Source organism: Bos grunniens, chromosome 1, assembly GCF_055505025.1.
Source record: "Bos grunniens cultivar Pamir isolate PY7600 chromosome 1, Bosgru_T2T1.0, whole genome shotgun sequence".
Lineage (NCBI taxonomy): Eukaryota > Metazoa > Chordata > Mammalia > Artiodactyla > Bovidae > Bos > Bos grunniens.
In genome coordinates, this window is record NC_141165.1 from 43,309,275 (window position 1) to 43,334,946 (window position 25,672).

The 25,672-nt window shown below is 37.6% G+C and overlaps 1 protein-coding gene across 28 annotated transcripts in view; it reads right to left on the minus strand.

The window, feature by feature from the left end:
• Positions 1-25,672, minus strand: part of LOC147379347 (uncharacterized) — a 223,063-nt gene that overhangs the window by 60,069 nt on the left and 137,322 nt on the right. For 3 of the 28 annotated variants that reach the window (XR_015133003.1, XR_015132975.1, XR_015132973.1), the window contains 2 exons: positions 10,316-10,495; positions 670-2,360 (listed from right to left, as the gene is read on the minus strand). The exons of 9 other annotated variants lie outside the window; for them this stretch is intronic. The gene's annotated coding sequence lies outside the window, so the exon portion shown is untranslated. Of the gene's footprint in view, positions 1-665; positions 2,361-10,315; positions 10,496-23,113; positions 23,142-25,672 lie in introns of those variants that run through there. 16 more of the 28 variants (XR_015132909.1, XR_015132917.1, XR_015132915.1 and 13 more) reach the window with 12 other exon arrangements.

Genomic DNA, 25,672 nt, shown 5'->3' on the forward strand with positions numbered 1-25,672 from the left:
GTTGAGTTTTAAGCCAACTTTTTCACTCTCCTCTTTCACTTTTATCAAGAGGCTCTTTAGTTCTTCTGTACTTTCTGCCATAAGGGTGGTGTCATCTGCATATCTGAGGTGATTGATATTTCTCCCAGCAATCTTGATTCCAGCTTGTACTTCCTCCAGCCCAGCATTTCTCATGATGTACTCTGCATATAAATTAAATAAGCAGGGTGACAATATACAGCCTTGACGTACTCCTTTTCCTATTTGGAACCAGTCTGTTGTTCCATGTCCAGTTCTAACTGTTGCTTCCTGACCTGCATACAGGTTTTTGAAGAGGCAGGTCAGGTGGTCTGGTATTCCCATCTCTTTCAGAATTTTCCAGTTTATTGTACTTTGAATAACCTTCCTACATGTGGTCCAGTCTTTCTAAAAAATATTTTTGTCTAATAATCACTTATAATTATAATACCAACAAATCAGTCTATATAGCTGCCTAAATGTATATATGTTTTAATTACATTTTCTTACTCATTTGCTCCAATACATTAAATCTAGTTCCATCATTAGTTTTGAAATGTGTGACTTTTAAATTAATGAGAACTTTAATTTTACTATGCTGTAAAATAAAATATAAAATGAAGAGAAGCCAAAAATATTTATGTTTTCATAGTTCATTAAGTTTATTTTCATGTTTTAGTTTTTCTCAAAACATACATCCTCAAAGTTTAAGAAGTTCAAATAGGAAAAAAAGAAAAAAAACTGAGCAAAATGTCTTAGAAGTGCTAAATCATTTCTTCCATCAGCTATCCAAGACACTTGGTGTAGTTTTACTCGTCATTTTTAGCCATGATTATTGAAAAACTAATTATTTGTAAATGCTGATTATAATACTTCCTTCAGAGGATTGTTATGAGGATTAATTGAGATAGAATAGAGTCTAACACATGATAAATTCTTTAATGCATAATAAATACGGTTCTGGTAGCACCCTTGGAGGAAACCATCAGAAAAAGACAGAACTATCCCTGAGACTATATAGAAAGAGAGACCTTCTAGACTTGGAGGCTTACTGGAGAGAAGTACTATGTGCATGGCTTTAATGGGAAGGGAGAGGTAGTATGGGGTCCCCTGGTGACTCAGGCGGTAAAGAATCTGCCTGCAATGTGAAAGACTCGGGTTTGATCCTTGGGTCAGGAAGATCCCCTGGAGAAGGAAACTGGCTACCCTCTCCCGTATTCTTGCCTGGAGCATCCCATGGACAGGGGAGCCTGGTGGGCTACAGTCCATGGAATGGCAAAGAATCAGACATGAATGAAACATGCACACACACAAGAGGTAGTACAGGTGCTGAGAATCTAACAGGATGAAGAAGTGCACAGTATGCAGAAGCCCTTTGGCTGATGCAGAGCAGCCCAGGCATGCAAAGCATGGGTAACCTCCAAAACGTAGAGATGCAGACGTAAGAGAAGTCACCCCAGGGGAAAAAAAAAAAGGATAAAGGGAAAGTAAACCTAGAGAAAATTTCAGGAAGGGCAGCAAAGCCCTAAATAATAAAAGTCAGATACTGACTGAAAGTTTCTAGCTGAGTGCTTCCTCCTGCAAAACCGGAAATAGATCAAGAGCAGCCACCCAAACATTGTCAAGGGCACACTGAACTGCTAGAATTCAGTTAGACTTAGTTGTCAAAATTAAATTAGATATATCACTTTCTTTTAAATGCATATTGCATATTATATAATTATAATACATGGTTATTCTTAAGCATGCATTTATTTTTCTAATTCAACTTTCAGTTAAAAATCCTAAGAATTGGTTATATTTTTGCAAACCATCTGACAAAGTAGGAGATAAATATATCATATGAGGTTAATCTCACTTTTGAACCAATTCAGAATAAAATTTGAGAGGGAGGGATGTTCAGAAATGAAATCATGAGTAGCAATGGTAGTGACATAAATATTTTGAAACTTTTATATTAATATATGAAAGTTTTTATATTTTAAAAATTATCTGAGAACTATTTACCTTCATCATGACTATGTTAAATATTACAAGTCATTTAGTAAATGATGAAATGTGATAAGTTATTATGTTATTATTTGGGGGTCATTAGTTAATGCATTTAACATCATGGCCACTTTGGAGGCAAACAGTAGGGAACTTCATAAACTAAGGTCCTTGAACTGTATTTCCATGAAGCATGTGGAGAATGATAAATTGAAGACCATCCCACCCACACACAGTGATGTATCACCTTCTCATTTTCTGTCTCCCTGTTTTCACAAAGTCTTCCACCTCATTTTGTCTTCATGCTGTGATTCTCTTATTTTTCCCTGATATCATCACTGTATATTTATTCCTTTTTTTCCTAAAAGGGAACACTAAAGAGAAAAAAATGGCAAATGTAATAGGAAAACTTAATCTGCTTTAACTATATCCTTAAAATTTAAAGGAAGAGTTTAATATTCAGCTTAAACTATTCACTTTGTTTAATTTTTGTTTTCTTTTTAGCATTCTTTATACATGTAACTGTGGAGAAGGCAATGGCACCCCACTCCAGTACTCTTGCCTGGAAAATCCCATGGATGGAGGGGCCTGGTGGGCTGCAGTCCATGGGGTCACTAAGAGTTGGACACTACACTTTTCACTTTCATGCACTGGAGAAGGAGATGGCAACCCACTCCAGTGTTCTTGCCTGGAGAATCCCAGGGACGGGGGAGCCTGGTGGGCTGCCGTCTATGGGGTCACACAGAGTCAGACACAACTGAAGCGACTTAGCAGCAGCAGGAGCATACATGTAACTGAAGCTCCAACACTTTGGCCACCTGATGCGAAGAACTGACTCAATGGAAAAGACCCTGATGCTGGGAAAGATTAAAGGCAGGAGAAGGGGACGACAGAGGATGGGATAGTTGGATGGCATCACTGATTCAATGGACATGAGTTTGAGCAAGCTCCAGGAGTTGGTGATGGACAGGGCAGCCTGGTGTGCTGCAGTCCATAGGGTCACAAAGAGTCGGGCACAACTTAGTGACCTAATTGAACTGACACACGTAACTGATTTTTTGTGGTTTATTTTTAAATTTTTTAATATCTTGCTTTTTAGCAGGATGACCCTTGTGACAAGGTAGAATCTACCTTGCCTTTTTTATACCCCTGGCACCCACCACAGTGCCTCCATATGGTAGGCATTGACAATATGTGTGGACAGAAAAATTTCTTAGATATGAATTAATCACTCATTCATCCATTCAACTTCAGAATGAAAGACACTGGTCGAGAGGGAGACTCTGCTATGCACATATTCTTACCCTTATGGATCTTACACTCTAGAAGGGGATACAGACAAGGAACTATTAAAGAGATAATTATAAGATGTAATTTAAGGTACTGATGAGTGCTATAAATAAAAAATGGATAAAAATAATAATAGGGGGTGATGGGGCAGGGGCCTATTTTAGACAGAGATGGTGTATGAAAACAAATGACAGGAAGATCAGAATGCAGAAGTCAGAAGAAAGCATCTCATGGAAGGCCTTAGAAGTCTTGATGAGGAATTTAATGAGAAGCTATTAGAGGGTCATAGAGGAATAATATAATGTGACTTACATTTTAAAAGAAGCACTTTGACTGTTATAGATTAGAGTAAGATGGGTACCAAGGAGCGTGTTCAAGGCTTTGCCACAGTATGGAAGAAGAGACAAGAAGTAGTGAGATTTGAGCTCTGTTAAGTAGAGATGATAGTATTTCAAGATTTGGATGCCAGATGATCAGTTTAGTACTTAAGTTTTAAAACTCTTAATACAAACTTTGTAGAATGGAGGTCATAGCTCTTATTCTCACACATTAAGGCCCAGTTTGTCCCACTTCTTACATGTATCACATTCAAAGAAACAAAACATTCTAAAAACTGCATTATAAGAAATTCTAACGTCTATTGAATTGTCTTGGAAAGTACTATGGCGGACCATTCATCTCATACAACCGACTCTCTTAAAATCCCCTTTCACCACCTTCTTTCCTTCTGATTCTTATGTGGCTCAACATATCCCTGCCCCCCTCCCCCATTCTCTAGTCCCTCTCTCAATTCCCCCTCAACCATCTCAATCAATACCCGCCCATCTTCCTCTCTTCCTGTCCCCTTGTCAGTTTATATCTATCTCAAGATACTCCTGGCCTCTGAAGGTGGATGAAAGTACTGCTCTGGGTATCTTTCATTTTCCCTCCCTGTCCATTACCCACTCAGCATAGCAGAAACCAGGCTGTGCAGCTGTCACAATAGCAAAGCCAACTTCCTTAGCCTTAAGGTCAGAGCATCAGTGTGTTAGGTAGTTAGAATAGGAAAAGGGAGTCCAGAATGGCTCTGGCTAAAAGACAAGGAAGGGAAAAGTCCATGAAAATAGAACAAAGGAAGGTCCGAGGACCAGGGTGAGAACCTGAGGTGAAGCAAACAGCCCTCTCTTTTGAGCTCCCTCTCTCTTTTCCTGTCTTTTGGATCAGCCTGCCCTTACACCTCACGATGTATTTTCCTTTGCTTGCCAAATAAAACTGAGCTGTCCATGGGTTGCTTCAAATTTTTGCTGTGATGAGACAGAACCGAGGAAATTACAAAGTCCCCCCACATATATGGTGCCAAGCAAGCTCAATTTTGGCTCCTCTTTTTATATGTTTCTCTCCTCCCCCTGAGCGTGCCCTATGTAAATTGGGCTAGCCAGGAGGGCTGTTTGCTTCACCTCAGGTTCTCACTCCAGTCCTCAGACCTTCCTTTCTTCTGTTTTCATGGGCTTTTCCCTTCTTTGTCTTTTAGCCACTGTCATTCTGGACTCCTTTTTCCTATTCTAACTACCTAATAAGTGGAAGGTATTGAGACTCATACATGTGTTGCCCCTCTGGCATTTATTATATGGACTATGAGCCAGAAAACAGAGGTCTAAAAGATCTAAAATTCAGCTTAACTAAATTTAAACTAGAAATATCTAGTCATTCTGAGGATCAGTATAGAAAAGTGGTCAAAATCTTTTGCTGTTTCCAAAACTGAAATACATACTTACTTACTTGTATAACTGTCTTGAAAATCAAAGGAACAATTTCCTGACATATACTTTATCATGCATTAATTAGGTATGAGAATGCAAATTTTCAACTGATTTGGGAATCACTAGCTTGAAAATGTTTATTTTGGGTGGGCTTGATTCAACCTAACCTTGATGAACCTATTTATAAATTTTTTATTAACTTTTTAACTTGTAAAATAGGTTTTTCTATTCTTAATTTATTTTTTATTCATCCAACTATTATAAATGATAAAAGTTGATTAGTATTCTAAAGTACAACTATACTTCTTTGATTATGAATTATAGGCAGCTGCTCTTCTGTAAGACATGTTTAATAACAGAGAGTAAATTAATTGGTAGGTAAAGTATATCTTTTTAAATGTTTTAATGATTCATGTAATTATAAATTCCAAAAATATATTCAAAATTGCTTACGGAATATTAAATATGGTACTATAATTATGCCTTTCATCAACCTCTTATTTTGAAAAGAGTTATCAAAATCAGGTCTTTGTTTCTCATATTTTCATTTTTTTCTAACTAATGATGTAACCTCTTATTATGTGCTTGCTAAATAGTATTCTATATAAATACATGTATAAGAAAGATCATATATCTTTTTAAACTTAAACTATTATTAACAGAAAAAAAATGTTACTATAATATAAATGGAAAATACAGAAGAACATAATAAAAACAAAAGTTTCCCAGAATACCACCATAAAGATAAAACACTCATTTTGAAATATTTTCAGTCTTTTTTCTATGCTTCTGTGAGTACATAAAATGGTTACTATTAATTGAAATAATTATGCATATTTTGCATCTTGGTTTTAATACTTAGCATTGTGTTATTAGCATTTCCTACATCAATAAAATTTATTTTAAAACAAAGTAACTTCAGATAATGGTAAGAACTCTAAAGAATACAAAGCAGAATAATGATTTTCTGAGCAACTAAGGAAGGAAGATGGACTGTATTTGACTAGAGAGCCTGGAAGGGCTTCTCTGAGAAAGTATTTGAACTGAGGAGTTTTGATGGTTAAACGTATGTGTCAGTTTGACCAGACCATCAGGTGCCCAGACATTTGGTTAAACATCATTCTGGGTGTATCTGTATCGGTGTTTCTAAATGAGATTAATATACGAGTTAGTTTATTATAACTTCCAGTTATAAGATAAATAAGTTCTGGGAATGTAATGTACAATATAATGATGAAACAAAGTTGCTAAGAGTAGATTTTAAAAGTTCTCATTACAAGAAAAAAATTGTAACTATATGTGGTGATGAATTAAGCTTATTGTGGAAATAATTTTAGCTACATACAGCTATCAAATCATTAAAACATATAAATACATAAAACATAAATATATAAAACAAATACAATGCTATATGCCAATTATATCTCAATTTTTAAAGAAACTGGATATGAATGGTACTAAAAAAAATCAAAACCAACAACATTTGATGTGGTAGACTGAGTAAGGCAGATTGTCCTTCGTTATGTGGGCAGATCTCATCCAGTCAGATGAAGTCCTGTAAGCCTGAGTAAAAGGGAACACCTTCTGCCTGTTTCAGCTGGAACTTCAGTCTTTCCCTGCCTTTGAGCTTGAACTGAACATTGGCTCTTTTTTGCACCTGCTGCTTTTTGGTCTGGAACTTACACCACTGGCTTTCCCAATTCTCAAGCACTTAGACCAGAACTACATCATCAATTCTGAGCTTCTAGCTTGCCAACTGCATTCTTGGGACATCTCATAGGACTCCTCATCCTCCATAATTGTGTGAGCCAGTTCTTTGCTTTTTTTCTTTGCTTTTTTTTTTGAGCCAATTCCTTTTAATAAACACACATATTCTTTAAAATATATATCTTGTATAAATAAATATATATGTGTACATAGTCTGTTTCACTGGAAATCATGACTAATATAGAATATACCTAAACATTAAAAAAAAATTTCCAAAATAAGCTGAAGAACTGAATAGATGTTTTTCCAAAAAGGAAATACAGATGGCCAACAGGCACATAAAAAGATGCTCTACATCACTAAACCTTAGGGAAATATACATCAAAACCACAATGAGATATCACCTCACCTGTCACAGTGACTGTCATCTGCTGCTAAGTCACTTCAGTTGTTTCTGACTCTGTGTGACCCCATAGACGGCAGCCCACCAGGCTCCCTCATTCCTGGGATTTTCCAGGCAAGAACACTGGAGTGGGTTGCCATTTAATTGCAATTCTCCAATGCATGAAATGAAAGAGAAAAGTAAAAGTGAAGTTGCTCAGTCGTGCAACCATATGAACTGTGCTTTTGAACTGTGGTGTTGGAGAAGACTCTTGAGAGTCCCTTAGATTGCAAGGAGATCCAAGCAGTCCATTCTAAAGGAGATCAGCCCTGGGATTTCTTTGGAAGGAAGGATGCTAAAGGTGAAACTCCAGTACTTTGGCCACCTCATGCAAAGAGTTGACTCATTGGAAAAGACTCTGATGCTGGGAGGGATTGGGGGCAGGAGGAGAAGGGGACGACAGAGGATGAGATGGCTGGATGGCATCACTGACTCGATGGACGTGAATCTGAGTGAACTCCGGGAGTTGGTGATAGACAGGGAGGCCTGGCGTGCTGCAATTCATGAGGTCGCAAGGAGTCAGACACGACTGAGCGACTGATCTGATCTGATATAATCTGATGTGTTAGTATACTGTATTGGTGTTTTTCTTTCTGGCTTACTTCACTCTGTATAATAGGCTCCAGTTTCATCCACCTCATTAGAATTGATTCAAATGTATTCTTTTTAATGGCTGAGTAATACTCCATTTGTATATGTACCACAGCTTTCTTATCCATTCATCTGCTGATGGGCATCTAGGTTGCTTCCTGCTGCTGCTGCTGCGTGGCTTCAGTCATGTCCAACTCTGTGCAACCCCATGGACTGCAGCCTACCAGGCTTCTCCATCCATGGGATTCTCCAGGCAAGAACACTGGAGTGGGTTGCCATTTCCTTCCCCAATGCATGAAAGTGGAAAGTGAAAGTGAAGTCGCTCAGTCGTGTCTGACTCTTAGCGACCCCAGGGACTGCAGCCTACCAGGCTCCTCCGTCCATGGATTTTCCAGGCAAGAGTACTGGAGTGGGGTGCCATTGCCTTCTCCAAGAACACAAATAACAAATGTCAGCAAGAAATGGAGAAAAGGGAACCCATGTACACTGTTGGTAGGAATGTAAATTGGTCCAACTGTTACAGAGAATAGTATGGAGACTGAGATGGTTGGATGGAATTATCAACTCAATGGACATGAGTTTGAGCAAACTCTGTGAGATAGTGAAGGATAAGAAATCAGGGTGGTGCAGTTCATGGGGTCACAAAGAGTCGGACACGACTTAGCAGCTGAACAACAATGGAAGTTTCTTAACAACTAAAAGCAGAACTACCATAAGCAGCTCAATGTTCATAGCAGCATGGTTTATAATCACAAATATATGGAAGCAACCTAAGTGTCCATCAACAGATGAATGGATAAAGAAGTTGTAGTGTGTATATATTACATACACATATATAATGTGTGTATATATATATTCTATAGAGAATAAATATTTGACACTTGTTTTCAGGGTTTTTTAGGTATTATAAACAAACTGCTACTATTGCCACATAAATATCTGTATACTTGTTTAAAAGTTCTCTTTTGGAATATTTGTTACTTATTTAACTTACATGCAGGTTTAGAATATAAAGTTTTGCTTTCAGGAAAACAGGCACAAAGTGATACAAATGCTTTGGAACATGAGTAAGTCTATGACATTAAGAAATAGTTCAGCTATTTGATATTTAATAAAGTAATTGGGCTTCCCAAGTGGCACTAGTCGTTAAGAATCTTCCTGCCAATGCAAGAGATGCGGGTTCGATCTCTGGGTTGGGAAGATACCCTGCAGTAGGAAATGGCACCCCGCTCCAATATTCTTGCCTGGAAAATTCCATGGGCAGAGGGGCCTGGTGAGCTATAGTCGATGAGGCTGCAAAGAGTTTGACATGACTGAGCACATCCACAATAAAATAATCATTTTAATGGCTGGTTAATACCCTTTTAAATGGATGTGTCATTCCCTGAGTTGAGTGAGTGAAGTTGCTCAGTCGTTTCTGACTCTTTGCGACCCTATGGACTGTAGCCCACCAGGCTCCTCCATCCATGGAATTTTCTAGGCAAGAATACTAGAGTGGGTTGCCATTTCATTCCCTAGTGTTGGGTATTTAGGAGGATTCAAATTTTCGCCATCACAGATAATCCCCAAGTGCATGTCTTTATATCTCTCACTTTTTCCTTTTTTTTCCCCCTCCTAAAATCCCCAGAGGGTCAGAAGGCCTTTGCATGGTTCTTGATATCTATGGGGAAATCACTTTGCAAAATGCTTTTACAAATTTATTTTGCCTCCAATAATGAATGACTGTCATAATTTCATACCACTCCCTTGCCTCAACTAAGGGAAATCTACTAATGAATGACAGATAATGTGATAAGGAGCATGGTTTGGTAAACCTGTAAAAAAAAAAGAAAGAAATAGTACAGCTCTACTTTATCCTTGTGAAAAATTTTCCATAATAGGAAGGTTCTTAGAAACTTGAATATAATGAATATAATCTTATTTTATAGTATAAGTGTCTATTATAAACACTTATAGTATACCCTTCTAGCTGCTGCTGCTGCTGCTAAGTCGCGGCAGTTGTGTCCGACTCTGTGTGACCCCATAGACGGCAGCCCACCAGGCTCCCCCGTCCCTGGGATTCTCCAGGCAAGAACACTGGAGTGGGTTGCCATTTCCTTCTCCAATGCATGAAAGTGAAAAGGGAAAGTGAAGTTGTTCAGTCGTGTCCAACTCTTAGCGACCCCATGGACTATAGCCTACCAGGCTCCTCCATCCATGGGATTTTGCAGGCAAGAGTACTGGAGTGGGTTGCCATTGCCTTCTCCGACCCTCCTAGCAAACCATCCTAATTAGGGAATCCTTACATGCATATCAATATTTCTGGAAAGCAAGAATTCTTTATAAATAATACAGGTTGAGTTTATAAGCTATATTTGCTATATTAAAAGTACTTAGAAAAAATTGCTATTTTCTTTTCAAATAACAGTAGTCTCCCCACCCCTACCCCTTCCCTTAATTTATGAAGGCAGTGTCACCATATAATACCCTGAGCCATGTATGTTTGGCATTTTTTTAGATCCTGGGCTCTCTAACTGCTGTGTGGATGCACGCGTCTTGACAAGCTTTAACAAGGGCTCACCTGCAAAGACTCAGCCTCCTGAGCTTGCCTTTACTCAGGTTCCGTAGGTCAGGAGCACCCATGGCCTCGTGTAACATGAACAAGGATCCAGTGTCACTGACCATTATTCCAGCATTTTCAACTGGCTCCTTCTTCACCAATCACATTTTTCCATTAGTGTTTTCATATCTGAAATGTGTTCTGTACAGCAAGCAAACAGGTTACAATTAACTTCTTTTATTTTTGTGTTTGTTTATATAAGGCACACTGATCAAACATATAGCTTCAAGCTAATTTGCACTGAAAGCAATGATTTAATATGTAATTGTTTAGAATTGTGGATAAAAATTTTTTAAAGACCTTTCAATCGTCTTACGCACTGTTTAAAACCAAGTAATTACTTTTCCCAACATATCCTGCACAGGTGCTGACCGATCCGTAGGATTAAGTGTGGTGGATAGGCATTTACTCTGGTAAATGCTTAGGAATTCTTTTGTATACTATGTTTCATAAGAAATAAATAACTTGAAAGCACTGAGCACTTGATATTTGACACACATTCAATAAAATGTATACACAGTAGGAATCTGACATAATAAACTTGCTATATATCTTTTTAAAATTTTATTTATTTATTTTAATTGAAGGACAATCACTTCACAACACTGTGGTTACCCCTGCCACATATTGACATGGATCAGCCATGGGCACACTTGTGCAGCCCCCATCCTGAACCCCACCTCCCACCCCACTCCATCCCTCTGGGTATTCCAGTGCACTGGCTTTGAGTGTCCAGCTTCATGCATCAAACTTGCACTGGTCGTCTATTTTACATATGGTAATATACATGTTTCAATCCTATTCTCTCATAACTTTCCAACCTCGCCTTCTCCCACATAGTTCAATAGTCTGTTCTTTACATTTGTGTCTCTTGCTGCTTTGCATACAGGATCATTGTTATCATCTTTCTAAATTCCATATATAACATTAATACACTGTATTAGTGTTTCTCTTTCTGACATATCTCATTCTGTATAATAGGCTCCAGTTTCATCCACTGCATTAGAACTGACTCAAATGGATTATTTTTTATAGCTGAGTAATATTCCATTGTGCATATGTACCACAACTTCCTTATCCATTTATCTGCTGATGGACATCTAGGATGCTTCCATATCCTTGCTATCATAAACAGTGTTGCAATGAACATTGGGGTACATGTGTCTCTTTCAAATCTAGTTTTCTTGGTGTGCATGCCCAGCAGTAGGATTGTTGGATATCTTTATTATAATTCATCTACTGAAAAAAAAAATTAAACATTAGCTACATGCCAACTTCTGTTCTCCATTATAGAAACACAGAGGAGAACAAAATAGCCAAAGAGCCTGCTTTTGAGAAATGGATACTCTTAATACAGGGCAATAACTGACAAGTGGTGGTGGTTTAGTCACTAAGTTGTGTCTGACTCTTGTGATCCATGGACTATAGCCCAGCAGGCTCCTCTGTCCATGGGATTTTTCCAGCCAAGAGTATTGGAATGGGTTGCCATTTCCTTTTCCAAAGTAAAAAATAAACAAAGCAAAAAGTAAATAATCTGCTATTAATGTGTGGGTATCCATGCACATAACATACATGTGTATATAATAATGATCAGACATTATGATTATCATCTGGAATGAAACAGACTATTGATACAAAGAACAAGGGAAAGAAATTGCTTTAGGAACTAGGCTAGAAAAGACCTGAGGAAGCAATGTTTATAATCATGGTGTTTTTTTCTAATAGCACAATGGACAGAATTTTCACCTTTCCCCCTGTGTTGATATTTCATAAGTCTATAGCTGATCTGGGGAGTAACAATAGTAACACTTTTCATTACATTCTATTCAGGTATGCCTATTTAAATTTTTCAGTTTTAAGTTACAGATAGATTTTTAAGTTACAGATAAATTTCATAATTCAGAGTCTTTTCATTCAGAATTACATATAATACAAATTTCAGAACATAAGTTACCAGTAGAGCCAATAACAATGAAACCTGTAAATCAATGTGATTTATTTTAATTTAAACCAATTATTGGTATAACTTTGTGTTTTTCTTTGTCTCCTCAACTACATTATCAGCTCCATGAGGCATGGAGTGAATTTAGTGCCTAGCACATTCACATATGGTAAAAAGTCAATACTTTTTTAAAAGAATTATCCAAATCTGCTGGATCATGGAAAAAGCAAGAGAGTTCCAGAAAAACATCTATTTCTGCTTTATTGACTATACCGAAGCCTTTGATGGTGTGGATCACAATAAACTGTGGAAAATTCTTAAAAAGATGGCAATACCAGACCACCTGACTTGCCTCCTGAGAAATCTGCATGCAGGTCAGGAAGCAACAGTCAGAACTGGACATGGTACAACAGACTGGTTCCAAATAGGAAAAGGAGAATGTCAAGGCTGTATATTGTCACCCTGCTTATTTAACTTATATTCAGAGTACATCATGAGAAACACTGGGCTGGAAGAAGCACAAGCTGGAATCAAGATTGCTGGGAGAAATATCAATAACCTCAGATATGCAGATGACACTACCCTTATGGCAGAAAGTGAAGAGGAACTAAAGAGCTTCTTGATGAAAGTGAAAGAGGAGAGTGAAAAAGTTGGCTTAAAGCTCAACATTCAGAAAACTAAGATCATGGCATCCAATGCCATCACTTCATGGCAAATAGATGGAGAAACAGTGGCTGACTTTATTTTTGAGGGCTCCAAAATCACTGCAGATGGTTACTGCAGCCATGAAATTAAAAGACGCTTACTCCTTGAAAGGAAAGTTATGACCAACCTAGACAGCATATTCAAAAGCAGAGACATTACTTTGCCAACAAAGGTCCGTCTAGTCAAGGCTATGGTTTTTCCTATGGTCAAATATGGATGTTAGAGTTGAACTGTGAAGAAGGCTGAGCGCCAAAGAATTGATTCTTTTGAACTATGGTGTTGGAGAAGACTCTTGAGAGTCCCTTGGACTGTAAGGAGATCCAACCAGTCCATCCTAAAGGAGATCAGTCCTGGGTGTTCATTGGAAGGACTGATGTTGAAGCTGAAACTCCAATACTTTGGTCACCTGATATGAAGAGCTGACTCATTTGAAAAGACCCTGATGCTGGAAAAGATGGAGGGCAGGAGGAGAAGGGGACAACAGAGGATGAGATGGTTGGATGGCATCACTGACTCAATGGACATGGGTTTGGGTGGACTCTGGGAGTTGGTGACGGACAGAGAGGCCTGGCGTGCTGCAGTTCATGGGGTTGCAAAGAGTCGGACACGACTGAGCGACTGAACTAAACTGATAATTTTATTCTCATTACTTTTTCAATAGGGCCTAATTTTGCAGGTATTACATTTTTTCTTTCTTGTTTTAAAAAACTTCACTCCCTCTTCACAACTGTGTAGGTTGGTTACTTTAAATAGAATACAAGAAAAACTGACCTTCAGTCAGTTCAGTTTAATTCAGTCATTCAGTGGTATCTGACATTTTGCCACTCCATGGACTACAGCGCGCCAGGCCCCCCTGCCATCACCAGTTCCCAGGGTTTACTCAGACTCATGTCCATTGAGTCAGTGATGACATCCAACCATATCATCCTCTGTCCATCTCATCCCCTTTTCCTCCTGCCTTCAATCTTTCCCAGCATCAGAGTCTTTTCAAATGAGTCAGTTCTTCGCATCAGGTGGCCAAATTACTGGAGTTTCCACTTCAACATCAGTCCTTCCAATGAATATTCAGGACTGATCTCCTTTAGAATGGACTGGTTGGATCTCTTTGCAGTCCAAGGGACTCTCAAGAGTCTTCTCTAACACCACAGTTCAGAAGCATCAATTCTTCGGTGCTCAGCTTTCTTTATAGTCCAACTCTCACATCCATACATGACTACCGGAAAAACCATAGCTTTGACTAGATGTACTTTTGTTGGCAAAGTAACGTCTCTGCTTTTTAATATGCTACAAGGTTGGTCATAGCTTTTCTTTCAAAGAGTAAGCATCTTTTAATTTCATGGCTGCAGTCACCATATGCAGTGATTTTGGAGCCCCCCAAAATAAAGTCTGTCACTGTTTACACTGTTTCCCCATCTATTTGCCATGAAGTGATGGGACCAGATGCCATGATCTTTGTTTTCTGAATGTTGAGTTTTAAGCCAGCTTCTTCAGTCTCCTCTTCCACTTTCATCAAGAGTCTCTTTACTTCTTCACTTTCTGCCGTAAGGGTGGTGTCATCTGCATATCTGAGGTTATTGATATTTCTCCCAGCAATCTTGATTCCAGCTTGTGCTTCATCCAGCCCAGCATTTCACACGATGTACTCTGCATATAAGTTAAATAAGCAGGGTGACAATATGCAGCCTTGACTTACTCCTTTCCTGATTTGGAACCAGTCTGTTGTTCCATGTCCAGTTCTGACTGTTGCTTCCTGAGCTGCATACAGATTTCTCAAGAGACAGGTCAGGTGGTCTGATATTCCCATCTCTTGAAGAATTTTCCAGTTTGTTGTATTCCATACAGTCAAAGGTTTTGGTATAGTCAAAAAAGCAGAAGTAGGTGTTTTTCTGGAACTCTCTCTTGCTTTTTCAATGATCCAACGGATGTTGGCAATTTGATCTCTGGTTCCTCTGTTTTTTCTAAATCAGCTTGAATATCTAGAAGTTCAAGGTTCATGTAATGTTGAAGCCTGGCTTGGAGAATTTTGAGCATTTCTCTACTAGCGTGGGAGATGAGTGCAATTGTGTGGTAATTTGAACATTTTTTGGCATTGTCTTTCTTTGCGACTGGAATGAAAACGAAACTTTTCCAGTCCTGTGGCCACTTCTGAGTTTTCCTGATTTTCTGGCATATTGAGTGCAGCAGTTTTACAGCATTCTCTTTTAGGATTTGTAACAGCTCGACTGGAATTCCAACACCTCCACTAGCTTTGTTGGTAATGATGCTTCCTAATGACGACGGGACTTCACATTCCAGGATGTCTGGCTCTAGGTGAGTGATCACAATATTGTGGTTATCTGGGTCATGAAGATCTTTTTTGTATAATTCTTCTGTGTATTCTTGCCACCTCTTTTTAATATCTTCTGCTTCTGTTAGGTCCATACCATTTCTGTCCTTTATTTGCCCATCTTTGCATGAAATGTTCCCTTAGTATCTCTAATTTTCTTGAAGAGATCTCTAGTCTTTCCTATTCTATTGTTTTACCTCTATTTCTTTGCACTGATCACTGAGGAAGGCTTTCTCATCTCTCCTTGTTATTTTTTGGAACTCTGCATTCCAATGGGTATATCTTTCCTTTTCTTAGAGAAAGCTACTTATGAACATTAGGGAGTGTATTATCATTAGTGCTCAGGTTTCTCTGTTCTCTTTAATATTCTAATAAAAGTCCCTCTTTTATTAGATAGGAAAGTAGACTTCAAGAAGAATCAAAATGGAGACTTCTTTGCAGATTAGTATCAAACAGATTCCAGTCACTTTAAATATCTATGCTCCTGTTGGAGTGGTAGGATAATGAGAGGCCTGGGCAATCCAGAGCATAGATATAAAAACAGCAGCAGGTAAAATCACCAGCAACTGACAGGAACACCATTGAACTTCAAAAAAATATCGTGTGCTTCAATTTCTCCACACTTTATTATGTGTGAGAGTTTAGTACATATATGCTAATAGTGAAAGTGGCTCAGTCATGTCCAACTCTTTGTGTCTACACAGTCCATGGAATTCTCCAGGCCAGAATTCTGGAGTGGGTAGCCTTTCCCTTCTCCAGGGGATCTTCCCAAGCCAGGGATCAAACCCAGGTCTCTCACATTGCATGCGGATTCTTTATCAGCTGAACCACAAGGGAAAACCATACCCTAATAGATGTCGGGTCAAAAATAAGTTACTTCATATAGTTATCTCACTTCATTGCTTTAATACAGAAAATTGCTTTCTGTAGTGAATTTCACAGTTTCTTAAAAAAGTAGTTTAAAAAATATACGTTTCAAGTCTTCCCTGATGCACAGTGGATAAGAATCTGCCTGCCAGTGCAGGGGAACAGGTCAATCCCTAGTCTCGGAGAGTCCACATGCTGCAGAACAACTACACCGATACACAATTACTGAGACTGTGTTCTAGAGCCCATGGGCTGCAGCTACTGAAGTCCACATGCTCTAGGGCCCAAGAGCCACAACTAATGAGCTCCTGTGCCACCGTAACCAAGCCCGTGCACCCTAGAGCCAGCAAGCCACAACTCCTGAGCCCACATGCTGCAACTACTGAAGCCTGTGTTTCAGTAGGAGAAAACAAGAGAAGCCGCTGCAATGAGAAGCCTGCACACCACAACAAAGAGTAACCCCTGCTTGCTGCAACTAGAGAAAGTCTGCACACAGCAAAGACTCAGTGCAGCCAAAAAAGTCTTTATGAAGGAATACATATTTTGGGGGAAGGAGTTGGTGACATGGGCTCTCTCATATGCTGCTAGTGAAAGTGTAAATTCATTAATTCATTCAACAAATATGTGCCAGGCAGGCTTCCAGGTACCAGGGATATGACAGTCATAATGGAATTTACATTTTAATTGGGGAGATACAAGTACATACATAGTTTGAAAATACAGTATTTTATGCTATGGAGAAAAACACAGTAGGTTAAGGGGATTCGAGTGTGTCAGACTTTGAGGAAGAGGTTTGGTTATGATGACAGGGTCCAGGTCTGAATGAGATGGTTATGCCCTGCTTTTTGCGTTAAAGGGATTTTTAAGTAGGAGTGGTATGACTTGCTTTAAAAGATTCCTTCTGGATTCTGTATAGTCCATCTGGGCAAAAATGTTGTATAGAAATGGGGTAGGAGGACATTGTAGTCATCTAAGCAAGGACAATAATGGGCAAGACTAATGGGTTAGCAATGGATGTGGGAAATGCTCAAATTCTAGACTTATTCTGAAATACTATTTTGGCAACATGAATGGACCTAGAGATGAGTATATTAAGTGAAGTAAGCCAGACAGAGAAAGACAAAAATATGGTGCTGCTTACATGTGGAATCTTAAAAACAAAAGGATGCAAATGAATTTACATACAAAACAGAAACAGGCCTACATACATAGAAAACAAACTTATGGTTACCAAAGGGGGAACAAAGGGAGGGATAAATTGGGAGTTTGGGATTAGTTGATCCAAACTACTATATATAAAATACATAGCCATCAAAGACCTACTGTACAGCACAGGAACATATACTCAATATTTTGTAATACTCTTTATAGGAAAAGAATCTGAAAAGGAATATATACACATATATTCAACATATATGTATATGTGTGTGTATATATATCTGAATCACTTAAGCTGTACACCTGAAACTAACACAACATTGTAAATCAACTATATTTCAATAAAAATAAAAATGAATATTTAAAAAGGCTTGGTTAAAAATCATGTTATCATTTTTTGGTTTGAACAATTATTTAAATAGAGTTGCCATTTCATCGGATAATAAAACAGGCAGGAGAAGGATTGAAGCAAGAAACTCAGAGTTTATTTTTTATATGATTAATTTGAAATGCCTGTTAGAAATCTGAATTGGAATTGTCAGTACAGCAGTCTAGAGCTCAAGGGAAGAGATCCTAACTGGAGAAGTGATCTTGAGATTATCAAAATATAGCTGGAATTGAAATCCATAACTGGATAAGACTCCATTAGAAGCCAGACTAAATGGAGAATGCAAAAAGAAAGAAAGTGCAAGCAGAACAATTGGACTTAATTTCCCATGTGGAAGACAATAGAGCTTAGCAAGTAAGAGCATGAACTATGTCCTCAGAGTATACGTCTAAACCCAAGTTTCAGCAGGGATTACTTCTTTAATCATGGAGCATAGGTAAACAGCAGTTTTATGCTTATTTATAGAATTATTGTGAAGATTAAATGAGAATCTAATCACAAAGTATTTAACATATAAGTACTCAATGAAGGTTAGTCATACATTATTGGCATCACTTTCATCACTGATAGGTGACAACTCCTAAGGAAAGAAGCATGATAATATACATGCTAACGATCTTTAGAAGACAAAAGAGAGTAGTAAACAGGAGTTCAAGCTTTTACACCCATCACCACACCAAAGGTTTTCCGCACCACTTTTCATGTTTCTCTTATATAGACCTCAGCTACTTACAGATACCAGCCATATGGTCCATATCTCTCCACATGCTTAATTTTTTGATCTCTTTGACTTTATTGTAATATAAGATGATATTGGCCTTTAAATGGTTTATACTACATATAAGCCCAAGGTTATACACATACACTCACTGGTCAAATGATCTTGATTAGAAGGGACAAACCAGGAGAACTGTTCCATAGACTATGTTAAATAAGAGACCAGAGAGTCAAAGATCTGTGTTAAAGTAAATGAGAAACCAGAAAGCCATTTAGAAAAGATAGAAAGAGTTCAGGGGGGATTCCTTTGTAGGAAAGTAGATGGGAGGAGCCAGAAGTTAAGAGAGATGTTCCCCAGAAGATGAAGAGCAATAAGAGGGTGCTGATGATGCTGACATATGACCAGGGATGGATTGATTGTTTCCACTATAAGAATAACTAACATAGCCACATTAACTGCATTAAATTAGAGACCTCAACCAAAGAAACAGTGATATTACAATTAAAAGCCAGTTATTTTCCTCTATGTTGGCTTCATTCACATTCAATATTGCTAATTATCTTGCATTCCAAGTCTAAGTAAAATCAGGCAATGAGCCTAAAAGAACTCAATGCAGTGTTTCTATTTTGGTAAAATTGCCTTAATAGTAAACAGAAATGAAGTTTTAAAGATTAGAAGTATAGTTGAAAAGAATCCATGATTCCCCTTCCTTATGTAATTTTCAGAATTATCTGTAGAATTTTGTTTCTAGGGAATTCTATACTTTAAAACTGCAGGTCAGTTTGAGATAAATGATGGTGTTATTCAACATTTTTCAGTTAATCATCAATAATTCATTAAAATCTCACAAGTTCATATCTAGTAATAAGAAATCATTATGTGGGCTTGTTTCTAGGCAGATACTGGAACTATTAGGAAGTGTTTGGGACCAGTATGCTGACTTGGGGTCTATAGAATAAGGAGATCTACGGATAAGCTTCAGCAGCTCCACAGTCTCCCTGGAATAACATGAAAACTTGTGTACTTGTGTCCCAATGAGTTTTTCCTGGGGGTTGAATCCAGAAACACTAGAGGATTCCCAAATTGATTCTTATTTTCTCAGAAGTTTTTGATCCACTTTACAGAAAACAACTTACCAGCTCTTTAAAATAAAATGTAGACCTCAAAAAAATAGATTATACATTGGAATATTTGAAAATCTATCAGCAATATATTACCTCCATGCAGACATGCTCTGATCATCTGTAGTCATTTTTTCTAAAAAATTATTTCTCTTTGATAGTCAATAAAGTTTTTTAGCTTCTACAGTCAGAAAATGAGAGATGCTGAATTTAGAGCGCTTTTTTTTTTTTTTTATAACCACTGTTTCCCTTTGGCAAAGACATCCGATCTGGGATCTGACATGCCTCTGGATCAAAACCAACATTTATGAGTTTCCTTTATCCTCATCCCAAGAGCACTGACCCATTTAGCTGGAGGATGGAACATAGAGGTTTGGGGTGGCTGTAAATAACATCTTTATTTGTAATGAAACCTTGCTTTGCTTGATTTTGGTGGTTTTAGAAGAATTTTGTGGGGAACAGGAGGAGAAATGGTTGAGGGAAGGGGAGAAAGAAACAAGGACAGGATAAAAGGGGAAAGTTAAAAAGAATCTTTGCAATACAGAAACATATTTGTTTCTTTGGTATGGGGAAAGTTTGCAAATGCTGCCTTACTAATTTACCATGGGAGGATTTCCAGTTCAGTGAATGCAATTTTGCAATCAGTTGACAGCTATTTGTTACATACATACAAGATGCCTAGTGCAGTTCAAGTCACTGCAAAAGGCAGAAAAGAAACAGAAATCAATGTCATCCCTTAAAAAATCAAATTTCCCCTAATTTGATGGGAAAAGGAAACATTATCAAATAGAGTGTCACAGATACAATACAAAGATATATACTGACATGAATATATATCTAGATAGATATCTGTGGATATATAATCAATGAAATTTATTAAGACTGAGCTTGGATTTCTCTCATTCATCTAAAAGATATTTGATTGAAACTTTTAAATGTACAGAAAATTGTAAAAGATATTAGTAAGATACTCAACAAAATAATTAATTTGATATTAACTTTGACATTTTCTTTACATTTCATTTTTTAATGAGATTCTCTAATTCCAGCTAATACCCATCCTCCTGTCCTCTCCCTCCCCAAAGGTAAACACTGCTAAAAAGTTTCTGGGTATCATTCCCATGCATGGCTATGCAGTTTAACAGCATGTGTTAAACATTTTTAAAAAATTCATTTTGTGAGCCTTTAAATTTTGAGTAAATAGGATCTTGTAGTATATATAATTTTCTGATTGCCTTTTTTCATTTTTCATTGTTTTTATATTTATATATGTTGATACACTTGGATCTAGTTCATTCATTTTAAGGGTTATTCTGTTAGTCTGATGGCAACCCACTACAGTATTCTTGCCTGGAAAATCCCATGGACAGAGGAGCCTGACAGGCTACAGTCCATAGGCTTGCAAAGAGTTGGACATGACTGAAGTAACTGAGCATGTATGTTTAAAGAAAAGTTATACCAGTCTTTATAACTTTGCTAAATAAACATCCTTTTGCATAGGTGTAAAATGTTCTCTAAAATAGAGACCTAGAAGTGAAATTTCTGTGCCTACATCTTCAAACTTACCAGCTACTATCAAATTGTCTTCTAATCTGTTCTCATCAATACAGAACTTTATCCACATCCTCATCTACTTTTAGGGTGATCAATTTTACAATATTATAACATGAATTGGAATCTCACTGTTGTTTTTAATTTGATTAGCAATGTTAAGCACCTTACAGATGCTTGTTGACCTTCTTGGTTTCCTGTTTGGTTTCCCATTTGGTAAACTGTTTCTTTGCTGCTGCTGCTGCTTCTAAGTTGCTTCAGTCGTGTCCGACTCTGTGTGACCCCATAGACGGCAGCTCACCAGGCCTCTCCATCCCCAGGATTCTCCAGGCAAGAGTACTGGAGTGGGTTGCCATTGCCTTCTCCAGAAACTGTTTCTTTATTTGTCCTTTTTTAAAATTAGTTTGTCTTTAATTCTCATGGATTTTCCCCAGCCTAAGATGAATGTTTTCACTTTGTTTTTAGTGTCTCTCTTTGAACAGAAGTTGTAAGTTTTAATATCATTCATTTAGCAGTCTTTTCATTATGGTTCATACTTCTTGTGTTTTAAGAAATATTTGCACCTAATAGTTTGGAAGGAGGAGAACATCCTATACATAAAAGCCATAAAGTGAAAGTGTTAGTCACCCACTGTGTCTGACACTTTGTGACCCCAAGGGCTGTAGCCCACCAGGCTCCTCTGTCCATGAAATTCTCCAGGCAAGAGTACTGGAGTAAATAGCCATTCCCTTCTCCAGAGGATTTTCCCAACCCAGGGATTGAAGCCGGGTCTCCTGAATGCCTGGCAGATTCTTTACTGTCTGAGCCACCAAGGAGCCCTTAAGACTAGGAATTAATTAGCACAGTGGAGGAGAGCAAGTAGACAGGCTTGATTTTAAGAGAAAGAACCTCAAGAAGTCATCTTGTCCACCTTTTACAAAAACATATATAAGACTTAAAAGATCATTCAGGCAACCTGAAGTAAAGTGGCAGGGCCAGCTCAAGAATGAAGGATATGACTTATAAATTCCATTGTCCCAGGCTTATGCAAGCACTGAAGGCTGAAAGGATTGCTGTGTTGGCACATCTGTAACCATTTGAAGCCCCACAGTGTGCAGGGAAGCTCTGACATTTTGTCACCAGAGGAATGAACACTAAATTATCTTTGGCAGACCTTTGCTGAATTTAGATAATCTCAGAGGTATAATTTTCACAGCCTCAGCACTGCAAAGTCTGACAAACCTGTCTCCAAGAAATGTTTCGTTCTATCTATCCCAATTCCCTATACCTTATGTCCATCCTATTTCCAAGACTATCATTTATCTGAAGGAATGGCAGGCATGTTTTTTTTTTTTTTTTTCCTCCTGAATCATTGCTCTTAGGTCAAAGTTCCAGCTAATCAACAGGCTTTCTCAATTGCTTCTTCCAGAAATATTTCTAATCAAGTTACTAGAGTAACTTTAAGCTGGAGGAGGAAAAAAGCAGCTTAAATGTACATACCAATGCAATCAGTTAAGTTCAGTTCAGTCGCTCAGTCGTGTCCCACTCTTTGCAACCCCATGAATCGCAGCACGCCAGGCCTCCCTGTCCATCACCAACTCCCGGAGTTCACTCAGACTCATGTCCATTGAGTCAGTGATGCCATCCAGCCATCTCATCCTCTGTCATCCCCTTCTCCTCCTGCCCCCAATCCCTCCCAGCATCAGAGTCTTTTCCAATGAGTCAACTCTTCGCGTGAGGTGGCCAAAGTACTGGAGCTTCAGCTTTAGCATAATTCCTTCCAAAGAAATCCCAGGGCTGATCTCCTTCAGAATGCAATAATTATTTTCTAATTCATTGTTTTGCAATCTTTACTTATTACTGTTCTATTCACCTCTTTCTACCATGTTGTACTTGATCAGTAACAAGCAAAGGATAGTATGCTTTTATAAAGCTAATTTTAAAAATGACAGTTGATACTGATATAATTTTAAAAGTGTCTTAGTAAATATTTTAAAAACTCACCAGTGTACTTAATCTGTCATACTTTTCCCTGAAAAGAATAAGATGGAAAAAAGACCATAATCAGATTACTTCCACAAACACCCAAAAGATACATAACCTCCAAGGACAAGTGTATAGTAAATGATTTGAAAGAATGAGGCCAATTAGAAAGTAGTTCACTGACACAGCAATCAGAGTTCATCAATTCAAAGTCCACATCTATCATTCCTACATGTTCTTATGGGTACCAAGTCAGTCAAAATAGAACAGAAGGAAAGCATATACAGAGATTCATCAGAGTTTAACAACTCTGACAGGTGCACGATTTTCAAGTAAAAACACACATGTCAATGAGAAAAGAATCCAGCTACTGCTAAATTTGTGTAAATTATTAGTATATCTTAGAAAATACTGACACCCTAGCATATATAATTTTTGATTTTGGCTAATTTATATAGTTTTATGTAGATTATTCTAATATTTTACATACATATATCTGCCAACCCTTTCACACACATAAAATTTGGTGGCCCTAGTGGTAAAAGAACTGGCTGACAATGCAGGAGATTCAAGAGTCTGGGTTTCCCTGGAGAAGAAAATGGCAACCTGCTTTGGTATTCTTTTCTGGAAAATTCCATGGATAGAGGAACCTGGCAGGCTATAGTCTATCGGTCACAAAGACTCAGACATGACTGAGTGACTGAGCACACACAAGGAATCTATATAAGCCCTCCAAATGATTGTCGTGCAAGCTAGAAGTTTGAGGACCATTGCTTTAGTCCAATGACCAGAAAGACTGTGTTGCCAAACATATATTAACAACTTAAATATTCACATATATTCTGAATGTATATGCAGGACATAAGTATACGCTACATTATTAAACATTATTACATCAGCAGAAGAAAATTTCGATGCAGTAGTATCTATTCTATTGCCCATGAGTCACTGGTCTTCCTTTGAAGTAAGACCCATAGGAATCAACTATTTTAACTTAATAGCAGAAATAGAAAGGGTAAGTCTAAGAGAATTTTGTACTGGCTGGATACATGAAGCATATTCCACATCAGATTTTACAGTTTCCACAATGTATGTTTACCTAAGGCTTATAAAGTTCCTACTCATGTCATTCTCAAATACATGTAGACAGGAGCAACTACTGCCTAATGCCTCCATCCCATGCCATGTACTCGCATAATTAGAGATGTCTTGGGCTCAGGGCAAAATTTTATTTAATACATATAAAAATAGTAATAACAATTAGAGAAAAATGTTATGGTTTAGATAAACAATGAGAAAGTATCCATGCATTGTGTAAAAATCCAGTATTAGATCTAAATATATAAATCAAGCTAAAAAAATCAGGCATACCTTATTTATTACTAAAGAAAATGGATCATTAACATATTGCTAACAACTAATTCAACCTTACAAAAGCAAAAATAACAAAAGTTATTTTATTTCATAATTCCCAAGACATCAGAAGAACATTTAGTTAAGCTGCTACATTTTTAAAGTATAACTGAATATTTCTTTAGTTAAGAAAAATGAACACTAAATATACTGACCATACTGTTTATTTTAAATATTTATCCCATGAATATATAGCTTAAAAATAAACTTTAACACTACTCAAAATATCTTTTATTTTTTTTAAAGAATAGTATAATTTTTAAAAAAAAATTACAGTTGGGTAGATCACTTATGGACATCACCAGATGGTCAATCCCCAAATCAGATTGATTATATTCTTTGCAGCCAAAGATGGAGAAGCTCTATACAGTCAGCAAAAACAAGACCAGGAACTGACTGTGGCTCAGATCATGAATGCCTTATTGCAAAACTCAGACTTAAATTGAAGAAAGTAGGGAAAACCAGTAGACCATTCAGATATGACCTAAATCAAATCCCTTATGGTTATACAGTGGAAGTGAGAAATTGATGCAAGGGACTAGATCTGATAGACAGAGTACATGAAGAACCATGGATGGAGGTTCGTGAGATTGTACAAGGGGCAGTGATCAAGACCAACTCCAAGAAAAAGAAATGCGAAAAAACAAAATGGTTGTCTGAAGAGGACTTACAAATACTGAGAAAAGAAGAGAAGCAAAAGGCAAAGGAGAAAAGGAAAGAAATACCCATTTCAATGCAGAGCCCCAAGGAATAGCAAGGAGAGATAAGAAAGCCTTCCTATGTGATCAATGCAAAGAAATAGAGGAAAACAATAGAATGCGAAAGACTAGAGATCTCTACAAGAAAATTAGAGATGCCAAGGGAACATTTCATGCAAAGACAGACACAATAAAGGACAGAAATGGTATGGATCTAACAGAAGCAAAAGATATTAAGAAGATGTAGCAAGAATACTCAGAAGAACTATACAAAAAAGATCTTCATGATCCAGACAACCACAATATTGTGATCATTCACCTAGAGCCAGACATCCTGGAATGTGAAGTCAAGTGAGCATTAGGAAGCATCATTACAAACAAAGCTAGTGGAGGTGATGGAATTCCAGTTGAGCTATTTCAAATCCTCAAAGAGAATGCTATAAAAGTGTTGCACTCAGTATGCCAGCAT